We start from the raw sequence: 12,195 nt of genomic DNA, 5'->3' as shown, positions 1-12,195 counted from the left end.
GGGAAGTTAAAGTTTAACATTTAGTTTATTGTCACGTGTACCGAGGTACAGTGAAAAGCTTTTGTTGTGTGCTAACCAGTCAGCAGAAAGACAATACATGATTACAATCGAGCCATTCACAGTGTACAGATACATGATGGGGGACTTAAGGTGGCGTGCAAGGTGAAGCCAATAAAATACAATCAAAGATAGTCCGAAGACCACCGATGAGGTCGATAGTTGTTCAGGATTAAAGAAATGTAGCTGTAGGATTAGAGGTTTAACAGTGTGGAGTGATTATGTTGTGCGACTGCAGATCCACTTCTGTGACGAGAACACAAATAGTTTACCTGGGGTGGGCGCCATTGGGAGGGTGTGTAAGCTGCTGTGATATTTTAAAATTGGCAGCTGCTGACATTATGGAGAGAATGTAGCTCCTGTTATATTAGAAGTGGTCTTAAGATGCTGAGACAGGACTTGTAGTCAGAAGATAGACACAAAAAGCTGGAGTAACTCAGCGGGACAGGCAGCATCTCTGGAGAGAAGGAATATGTGTTCGGCACGGACTTGAAGGGTCGAGATGGCCTGTTTCCGTGCTGTAATTGTTATATGGTTATATGGTTATATGAATAGGTGATGTTTCAGGTCAAGACCCTTCTTCAGACGTGTTAAGTCTTATTGAGATATACAGTACATAACTTAATTGAAATAAAGACTGCAAATCTTAAATAATAATTAAATAAACTGCCTTCTTGCTCTGGTAGATAAAAATGCTGGAAAACCTCAGCGGGTGAGGCAGCATCTATGGAGCGAAAGAAATAGGCAACATTTTTGGCCGAAACATTGCCTATTTCCTTCAATCCATAGATGCTGCCTCGCCCGCTGAGTTTCTCCAGCATTTTTGTCTACCTTCGACTTTCCAGCATCTGCAGTTCCTTCTTAAACATTTTGCCAACATACTTGCTATGGCATTTTATAAGCTAGTAGTTCAAACTTCTTTTCAGAAATGAAATAGAAATGTCTGTCAATATCATTTTGAGCAGCCGATTGTCGGATGTAAGAATTTGTTGGGTCTGAAGAAGGGTCTCGATCCGAAATGCCAGATGCTGTCTGAGCCGTTGAGTTACTCCAGCTTTTTGTGTCTATCTTCGGTTTAATCCAGCATCTGCAATTCCTTCCTCCATTGTTGTGGTTAGTTTCCATAGAATTTGTAGTTGCAGAGTGTGCCAGGATTGATCTTGATATATGGATTTCAGATGTACATGTGCTCAGGAAATGGTGTCACTGTGGAAATTTTTTAGGCTTATGTGTTTTCGTTGGGTGATTTGTATGTGTCCGTGGCTCACTGGTGTTATTCTGGCATCAGAAGGTTGTGAATTCTAATCTCTCGAGTACATAATCTGGATGGATACTGCAGTCCAATACCTACACAGAGAGAGTGCTGCTCTGTTAGAATTGTTGTATTTTGTTGATGACATTTTGGGACATGACTCACCAATTTACCGATGGTAACATAAAAGATCGCACGACGCTCTTTAAAATTTTGCTTGAAAATAATGCCAATAATTCTATTTCCACTGTTATCACCATAATAGTATCTGTCATTTCGAGGCACAAGGAACTGCAGATGCTGGAATCCTGAGCATAACACAAAATGCAGGAGGATCTCAGTGGGTCAGGCAACATCTGTGCAGGGAGTAGACAGACATAGTTTGAGCTGGGGCCCCTGATTCAGACAGGTCTGAAGAAGGGTCTTGACCCAAAACGTCACCCATTCCTTCCCTCCACATGTCCCACATTTTGTGTCTATCTTCGGTGTATAATCAGCATCTGCAGTTCCTTCCTACACAGACTATTATCTGTCATTGACATTGTTAGTGGGACCATTTTATGTGCACAAATCATGCACTGTACACAACCATAATGTAAATAGTTGGCTGTGAGGTACTTTGGTACCTTTGTGAAAACTTGGTGTTATATCAAAGCAAATTCTTTACTCTGACTGATGATAGCCAATGTGCCAAAAGCCTTTGGCCGCGCCATCTACCTGTTACACCACCTTCAAGGAACGATGTTCCTGCACTTGTCGATCCCTCTGCCTGCCAACAATTCCCAGAGCTATTACCATTCACAGTGTAGGTACTGCCTATGGATTCATAGATAGGAGACGTTTAGAGCGCCTTGGGTCAAATGTAGACAAATGGGACTAGCTTATGCACCAGCTTTGATCTAAATAACTACCGTTTGATCTAGCATTTCTTTTCACTTTCCTTTAGACTGAACTACTAAGTGCTTCCAGCATTTCTGGGGTTTTTTTAAATGTCATTTTCTATGTTGTCAAAATTCTACAGATGTACTTCCGGGAGAGTTGGAATTGATGGAAGTCTTATGGCATTTTATTAATGCAGTTGCCAGTAATGGTACCAACAATGACGATAAATAATGTAATATCTGATCTCCCGGTTGCTCAGCACTTCAACTCCCGCTCCCATTCCCACACTCACCTTTCTGTCCTGGGCCTCCTCCATTGTCAGAGTGGGGCCCAGAGCAAATTGGAGGGACAGCATCTCATATTTCGCTTGGGCAGTTTACACCCCAGTGGTATGAACATTGACTTCTCTAACTTCAATAACCCTTGCTTTCCCTCTCTCTCTATCCCTCCCCATTCTAGTTCTCCATCCAGTTCTACTGTCTCCCTGATTCCATTTCATCTCTGTATGTTTCGTTATCACCTTCCCCAGCTAACAATGATCTACTCTACATTCTCCTTAATCTACATCTCCTTTGATGTCTCATTTTCACACCTTACCCTTCCTTATCTCAGTGCCTCCCTCTTCCCTGACTCTCTGTCTGAAGAAGGGTCTTGACCCGAAATGTCAACCATTCCTTCCATCCAGAGATGCTGCCTGTCCCGCTGCGTTACATTTTGTGTCTATCAACAGCGGAACTCGCTATAAAAACATGGAGGGGACAGGGGGATACAATTATTTGGTGGCCACGCGCGCATGCGCACGCTCACACACACACACACACGAGGCTTCGGAGGCTCAATCCAGCGCTAAATGCAGCTCAACTCTGCCTGTCTCACCGGGTTAACCACAGCCCTGTCTGGACTGACGGGACACCAGCGCTGCTTCTCCGCACTGGCCATATTTCCCGCAAGTCCAGGAAGGCTGTAGGCTCACCTGGCGGGACAGGCAGAGTTAGCTGGATTTAGCGCTATTTCCCAGACTGCCGACCAAAGATCCTATAGCAGAGGATCTTTGCTGCCGACCTCTCTGGCCACCCGTGGGGGGTGGTGGGGGGGGGGGGGGGGGGAGGGGACGAGACAACGCCGGAGAGCCGGCCGGGGATCGATCCTGGCTGCGGATGATGCGCAGGTCTGTGCCACGTCTCCCTCCTCCAATCACCACGCTGAATCATGTCCCGCCCCCATTGCCTGCTGACAGACGTCTCTCTCGTCCAATCAGCCCCCTCGATCATCAGTCCCCACCCCCACTGTCTCGCGGGAAAGCGGAGATTTTAAAATCCGGAAGACAAAAACTTGTCCCATCTGGCCCCCCCGGGTTTTCCGCCCCTGGTGAATATCAATAATGTAATGTTGGTAAGTGGTGATGTGGCTGCAAGAGGAAGTGGGAATAATGTGCAGCCTGATATTGTTTAAAGCTGCAATTGGATACCTGCTACTTCTGTCACATTTCTCTTAACTCCTTCAACAGCAGAAAATGGAAACTAAGTACCCCTGTACCAGAAGCTGTGAACAAATATGTGAAAATTACCATTAAATAATTTGCAAGTGATCTCAAAGTGGCATTTTTTTGTCATCTGATTATCGTGAGATTTTCTACAGTCCAGCTCATTTAAATATTAGTCAGATGAATATATAAAATTTTCTGCACCCCATTAACAACTGCACAATTTATTTCTGTTTTTTATCTCATTGATTTGGTGTCACAGAGTCATACGGCACAGAAACAGGCCCTTCAGACCATCTTGTTCGTGCTGGCAAAGATGGCCATATACTGTAAGCTAGTCCCATTTGACCCATATCCCTCTAAACGTTTCCTATCCATGTATCCATGGGAAATAGACAATAGAAGATAGACATTAGACAATGGACAATAGACAATAGGTACAGGAGTAGGCCATTTGGCCCTTCGACCGTGATCAACCGTGATCACCCCAAATCAGTACCCCGCTCCTGCCTTCTCCCCATATCCCCTGATTCTGCTATTTTTCAGAGCCCTATCTAGCTCTCTCTTGAAAGCATCCAAAGAAACCTGCCTCCACCGCCCTCTGAGGCAGAGAATTCCACAGACTCAATCAATCAACCTTTATTGTCATCTTGCAAGCAACAGTTGTGCAGTGCAAAATGAAAAGACGTTTCCCAGGGAATAGCGGAGCATCACACATGAAATTTAAAACATTTCTCACATAATAACACTAAAAACAATCCAGTCCCTGATGGAACAGTATAAATAGTTAAAAGCAGGTAAAACACAATGTTAAAATACAGTAAAACCAATCATAAAAATGTCTGGGGCTGCTGATTTTAGTGGCCAGTGCCAGTTATTAAAGTGTCCGTGCCAAGCCTCAGAATCAGGTGACTGTGAGTACAGAGTGACTGTTTAGCAGCCTCACAGCCTGTGGCAGGAAGCTGTTTAGCAGTCTTGTAGTCCGGGCTTTGATGCTTCGATATCTCTTGCCTGATGGCAGGAGATCCAGGTGTGTGTGGAGGGGGTGCAGTTTGTCCTTAGCAATTCTCTGAACTTTTTTCAGACAGCGGCTCTGGAACAGTTCTTGTACCGAGGGTAGGGAGACGCCAATGATCCTCTCTGCTCCCCTCACTACCCTCTGCAGAGCCTTCCTGTCCGAGCAGTTGCAGGTGCAGTACCACGTATTTATGCAGTACGTGAGTACAGACTCCACCGTGCCCCTGTAGAAAGTCCTGAGGATGTTGGTGGGGAGTGAGGCCTGTTTTAGTTTCCTCAGGAAGTGCAGTCGCTGATGGGCCCGTTTGACGGTCCCAGTGGTGTTCCTGGACCAGGTGAGGCTGTCCGTAATTTGCACACCGAGGAACTTTATGCTCTCCACTCTCTCCACTGTGGTGCCACTGATGTTGAGGGGTGTGTGTTTTGGCTGCGCCCTCCTGAAGTCGACAACCATCTCCTTTGTTTTGTCGACATTTAATTCTAGATTATTTTTGCCGCACCAGTCCACCAGTTGTTCTACTTCCTCCCTGTACATTGTTTCGTCATCTCCGCTGATGAGTCCCACCACTGTTGTGTCATCCGCGAATTTTATGATCTTATTGTCCCTGAATCTGGCAGCATAGTCATGTGTGAGCAATGTGAACAACAGCGGGCTGAGCACACAGCCTTGAGGGGAGCCGGTGCTCAGCGTGATCGAGCCTGAAGTGTTCTTGCCAACACGGACTGACTGCGGTCTCTCTGTCAGAAAGTCCAAGATCCAGTGACACAGGGTGGTGTTGAGGCCCAGCAGGGTTAGTTTCTCCACAAGGGGTGCTGCAGACACTGCTCAGCGCTGGGGTTGGGTTTGGGGGGGCTGGGTCGGGGTTTTGGGGCGGCTGAGTCAGGGTGGGGGGGGGCTGGGGTTTTGGGGGGTCAGGGGCGGAGCCAGGGGTGCTGCAGACACTGCTCGGCGCTGGGCCGTTTGTGCGGTCCGTATTCCAACATGGGGAGCAGGAAGTGGGTGAAGAGGGCGGCCGTTTCGAGCGGCCAATCGTATTTCTCCACCAGAACCTCCCGTAAACACCAGGGACGAAGCTGCTTAATGTGGCGAACATCTCCTGGGGAAAATATTTATTTACTTATTTTTTTATTTACTAGAATGGTGCCTGGGTTTCAACAACTAAGTTACAGAGATAGGGTGAATAAGTTAGGTCTTTATTCTCTGGAGCGCAGAAGGTTAAGGGGGGACCTGATAGAGGTCTTTAAAATGATGAGAGGGATAGACAGAGTTGATGTGGACAAGCTTTTCCCTTTGAGAATAGGGAAGATTCAAACAAGAGGACATGACTTCAGAATTAAGGGACAGAAGTTTAGGGGTAATATGAGGGGGAACTTCTTTACTCAGAGAGTGGTAGCGTTGTGGAATGAACTTCCAGTGGAAGTGGTGGAGGCAGGTTCGTTGGTATCATTTAAAAATAAATTGGATAGGCATATGAATGAGAAAGGAATGGAGGGTTATGGTATGAGTGCAGGCAGGTGAAACTAAGGGAAAAAAGTTGTTCGGCACGGACATGTAGGGCCGAGATGGCCTGTTTCCGTGCTGTAATTGTTATATGGTTATATGGTTATAAGTCTCTGTGGGATGATGGTGTTAGATGCTGAGCTGAAGTCAATGTACAGGATTCTGGCATAGGTGTTTTTGTTTTCCAGATGCGTGAGTACTGTGTGCAGCGTGGTAGAGATGGCATCCTCTGTAGAACGGTTGGGGCGATAGGCAAACTGGAGGGGGTCTAACGATGAGGGGAGGCTGGCAGTAATGTGGGGTTTCACCAGGCGTTCAAAACACTTCATTATTATTGGGGTCAGGGCGACAGGGCAGTGGTCATTTAGGCAGGCAACAACTGGTTTCTTCGCTATGGGGATTATTGTGGAAGTTTTGAGGCATGTGGGGACAATGGCTTGACTAAGGGAGATGTTAAAGATGTCTGTTAGCACATCTGCTAACTCCTCAGCACATTCCTTGAGCACACGTCCTGGGATGTTGTCGGGTCCGACTGCTTTCCACGGGTTGACCTTAGACAGGATTCTCCGTGTGTCCATTGTGTCTATGGTCAGGACTGGCTGGTCGGTTTGTAGGCAGGGGCTGGCTCTCCCCTTGGGTGTGGTGTTTGCTGCATCAAAACGTGCAAAGAAGTTGTTCAGTTCATCTGGGAGAGAAGTGTCCGTGTCGGTTACCTGCTGCCTTGCCTTGTACCCCGTCAGTGTTTGGATTCCCTTCCACATCCTCCTGGTGTCTCCTGTGTCACAGAGGTGTCCCTGGATTTTCCCTGCGTAGGCACGTTTCGCTGCCCTGATTCCTTTTTGCAGTGCAGTCCTGGTAGATCGAAGAGCGGCTGTGTTACCGGCTCTGTAGGCTGCATCACGGGCCCTCAGCAGCGAGCGCACCTCTGCTGTCATCCATGGCTTTTCGTTTCCACGTGCAGTGAAAGTTTTCATGATGGTGACATCCTCGGTGCACTTGGCAATGTAGCTGGTTACAGTCTCTGTGTACTCCTCGATGTTGTTGAGGTCATCATAGGATGCTGCTGTCCTGAACACATCCCAGTCAGTGTGCAGGAAGCAATCCTGCAGTGCTGAGGCTGCTCCCTCTGGCCAGAACCTGGTGTGTTTTCTCTCCGCTCTGACTTGTTTTTGCAGCGGTCTGTAGGCTGGTGTTAAAAACACTGAAATGTGGTCCGAGTGGCCCAGGTGAGGGCGTGGGGCTGCCTTGTAAGCCTCTGGGGTGTTGGTGTAAACCAAGTCCAAGATGTTCTCTCCCCTGGTCTCAAAATCCACATATTGCTTGAATTTTGGGAGCACAGTCTTAAGACTGGTGTGATTAAAATCCCCGGCCACCACAATGAAGCTATCAGGATATTTGGTCTGGAGCTCACTGATGGCATCATGCAGGGCTCCCAGTGCTTCGTTGGCCTTAGAATTTGCATTAGCACTTGGAGCAACATATACAGCCACAACAAAAACAACGGAGAATTCCCTCGGCAGATAGAAAGGCCGACATTTCACGATTGGGAATTCTATCAGCGGAGAGCAGTGTTTCCCGGCTATCGTAGCGTTCACACACCAGTCGTTGTTTATTTACAAGCACAGGCCTCCACCTCGGCTCTTACCAGAGCTAGCTGCCTCTCTGTCCGCACGGAATGATGTCATTCCCTCCAGCTGTATTGCCGTGTCCGGGATATTGCCGTGGAGCCATGATTCCGTGAAAACAAACACACAGCAGTCTCTTATATCCCTGTATGTTGTTTTGAGAAGATGCAGTTCGTCAAGTTTGTTGCTCAGGAAGCGGACATTAGAGAGGAGAAGCGAGGGCACTGCCGGTCGGGTGGGGTTAGCTGTTAGCCTAGCGCGAATGCCTGCTCTTTTCCCCCGTCTCCGCCTCGTGTAAGAGCCTGCTCTTTTACCCCGTTTCTGCCTCCTCTCTGTGAGAAAAAGTGTTTCCTGGTCTCTGTTCTAAATGGCTTACTCCTTATTCTTAAACTGTGGCCCCTGGTTCTGGACTCCCCCAACATGTTTCCTGCCTCTAGCATGTCCAAGCCCTTAACAATCTTATATGTTTCAATGAGATGCCCTCTCATCCTTCTAAACTCCAGAGTGTACAAGCCCAGCTGCTCCATTCTCTCAGCATATGACAGTCCCGCCATCCCGGGAATCAACCTTGTAAACCTACGCTGCACTCCCTCAATAGCAAGAATGTCCTTCCTCAAATTAGGGGACCGAAACTGCACACAATACTCCAGGTGTGGAAATCTAACATGGGCAGGACGTACATTGCATGTTAGGGCTCTGGGGAGTGCAGGATCAAAGTTATTTGAAGGTGGTGTCACTGGTAGATAAGGTGGTCAAATAGACTTTTGACTCATTGGCTGACATCAGTCAGAGTATTGGGTATAGAAGTTCGGAGGTCATGTTACAGTTGTATAAAACGTTCATGAGGTCACATTTAGAGTATAGTGTTCAGTTTTGGTCACCATGTTATAGAAAAGATGTTGTTAAGTTGGAAAGGATGTCGAAAATATTTATAAGGATGTTGCCAGGATTAGAGTGTCTGAGCTATAGGGAAGGGTTGAGTAGGCTGGGTCTCTATTCCATGGACTGCAGGAGGATGAGGGGTGATCTTATAGAGGTGTATAAAATCATGAGAGGAATAGATCGGGTAGATGCACAGTCTCTTGCCCAGAGTAGGGAAATTGAGGACCAGAGGGCAAAGGTTTAATGTGAAGGGGGAAAGATTTTATAGGAATCTGAGGGGTAACTTTTTCACACAAAGGGTGATGGATGTCAAGTCAAGTCAAGTCAAGTCAAGTTTATTTATCACATACACATACGAGATGTGCAGTGAAATGAAAGTGGCAATGCTCGCGGAACAACAAAACAACCAAACAAATTATAAACACAATCATAACACACATATTATTTTACATAATAAATAATAGAAGGAAAAACGTTCTGTACAGTTAGTCCCTGGTGAGAAAGGCGTTTACAGTCCGAATTGCCTCTGGGAAGAAACTCATTCTCAACCTCTCCGTTCTCACTGCATGGCAACGGAGGCGTTTGCCTGACCGTAGCGGCTGGAACAGTCCGTTGCAGGGGTGGAAGAGGTCTCTCATGATTTTGTTTGCTCTGGAGTTGCACCTCCTGTTGTATAGTTCCTGCAGGGGGGTGAGTGAAGTTCCCATAGTGCGTTCGGCCGAACGCACTACTCTCTGCAGAGCCTTCTTGTCCTTGGCAGAGCAATTCCCGAACCAGATGGTAATGTTCCCGGACAAGATGCTTTCCACCGCCGCTGCGTAGAAGCACTGGAGGATCCTCGGAGACACTCTGAATTTCCTCAATTGCCTGAGGTGGTAAAGGCGCTGCCTTGCCTTACTCACCAGTGCTGAGGCGTGTGATGACCATGTCAAATCCTCAGAGATGTGGACTCCCAGATATTTAAAACAGTTCACCCTATCCACAGGATCCCCATTTATACTCAATGGAGTGTACGTCCTCGGATGATGTGCCCTCCTAAAGTCCATGATCAGCTCCTTCGTTTTTTTGATGTTCAAGAGGAGGCTGTTCTCCTGGCACCAGAGTGCTAGATCAGCCACCTCCTCCCGGTAGGCCCTCTCATCATTGTCTGAGATCAGGCCCACCACCATGTATGGAGCGAGCTGCCAGAGGAGGTCGTTGAGGCAGTGACTATCGCAACATGTAAGAAGCAATTAGACAGATACATGGAAAGGTTTTGAGGGATATTTTTCCATGTCAGATTTCTAGCATCTTTCTTCATTTTCAGCCGTTATGGGATATACAGGAACTTTGGTTAGTTATTCAATAATGAGAGAAAATCCCAATTCCACTCTTGTTAAATGTTTCCACATGTGCAGTTCAATCAAGGTAGGTGCATGTGAATGAAGGCACAAATGTCTTCCTTCAGTAATGGTGTGGCCAGATGTGGCACTGGTGTTTGTCTTGCTTTAAAAACATAGAAATAATTAATAATACAGCATTCTACAATAAAATTAGTAGAAAAATATTATCCACCTTCCTCTTTGCTCACTATAATTGCTGAACTAAATCCTATTCATTTTAAACTATTTAATAACAATTAACAATGTCAAAATGTTTTTGAATTCAAATTGAATATTCCTTTCTTGTTAGCGATGAGAGAATTCTCCTGTGCCCCATCAAGATTGAATCTAATTTGTGATTCCCAAGAAGGCTCTCGACCCATTCCTTCTCTCCAGAGATGCTGCCTGTCCCACTGAGTTACTCCAACATTTTGTGTCCATCATGATTTCCAAGCATTTCTCTTCTCCCACTCGAGCGCATGCAACTTAAATCCGCTGTCTGCAAGATGCTCGGGAATATTGTACTTCCGGTGGCGATCAGGAGGTCCGGGCCGCTGAGGAGGAGGATTTTCACTGTCGGGGTTCGGCGTCGGCGTTCCACCAGCCCGGCGTGAGGGCCTGAACATCGGGCCACCCGGGGCAGCGACTGCGGGTGCTCAGAAGGCCCCGACCACGGATGAACATGGAGGGGAGGCTGGCTGGACTATGGTGCCATCCTCACCTTGGTGCCATTTATGTTATGTTGTGTCGTGGACTTTCTGTGTTTGTGCTTTTTTTTAATTTTTAAATTTTTAATTCGATTTCAATTTTATTTTTAATATGTTGTATTATTTATTTATTATTTATTTATATTATTTTTTTGTGATTTTTTTATGATACTGCCTGTAAGGGAAATTCATTTTGTTGTCTCAAATTGAGACAATGACAATAAATTTGAATACAATACAATACAATAGAATAGTTCCGTTCATGTGTTAACCATACAGGCTGTTGTCTGCACCGAATGGCTGCAGTTTGGATATTATTTCACATGAAATTATATCTTGCATGCGTTCTGCTGCCTAAAAATAAAATCTGAATTTCTCTTTGGGACATACTGTTCTATATTGCAGCTTTACGATATTTTATATTTAACTAGACTAAGTGCAGACCTGCTGGGTGTGTTCCCCCAACGGTGTGCGTTGGGGAGCTGATGAAGCTGTTTTTGATATGAGGCCCTGACGTCACTGCAAGGTGGTGGAATATTCTGATTCACTGTACCGTGGGGGGGGAGGGGGGGGGGAGTGGGGGGGGGGGGGGGGAGGGGGTGGGGGGGGGGGGGGGGGCATTGTGACGTCACTGAAAGCAGGTGTTATAAAATGTGGTTTTGGCTTTTTTTTGAAACTTTAATCATGAATAACACGAAGGGGGGGGGAGGGTCTGAATAAGCCGCGAGGGGGAGGGGGTGGGGGTGTGAATAACCAAGGAGGGGGGCTTGTATACAGAAACAGGGATATAATGTTGAGGCTCTATAAGGCGCTGGTCAGGCCACATTTGGAATATTGTGAGCAATTTTTGGCACCATATCAGAGCAAGCATGTGCTGGCTCTGGAGCGGGTCCAGAGGAGGTTTACAAGAATGATCCCAGGAATGGGTGGGTTAACCTATGATGAGCGTCTGTCGGCACTGGGCCTGTATTCGCTGGAGTTTAGAAGAATGAACGGGGACCTCATTGAAACATATAGAATAGTGAAAGGCTTGGATAGAGTGGGTGTGGAGAGGATGTTTCCACTAATAGGACTAGAGATCATAGAATTAAAGGTTGTTCTTTTAGGAAGGAGATGAGGAGGAATGTCTTTAGTGGTGAATCTGTGGAATTATTTGCCACAGAATGCTGTGGAGGCTAAGTCAGTTGATATTTTTAAGGCAGAGATAGATATATTCTTGATTAGTACGGGTGTCAGAAGGCAGGAGAATGGGGTTAGGGGGGAGAGATAGATCAGGCATGTTAGAATGGTGGAGTAGACTTGATGGGCCTAATTCTACACCTATCACTTATGACTTTATGAAGCAGGGATAGGGTCAGACATTGCTGTGCAGAAGGAAATAGGTGGTCTTAATAAAGCCGTAGACATTTGGTGCGAAACTCTTTTCAT

Source organism: Leucoraja erinacea, chromosome 7 (assembly GCF_028641065.1).
Source record: "Leucoraja erinacea ecotype New England chromosome 7, Leri_hhj_1, whole genome shotgun sequence".
Taxonomy (NCBI): Eukaryota; Metazoa; Chordata; class Chondrichthyes; order Rajiformes; family Rajidae; genus Leucoraja; species Leucoraja erinaceus.
Note: the sequence above shows the minus strand (reverse complement) of the source record.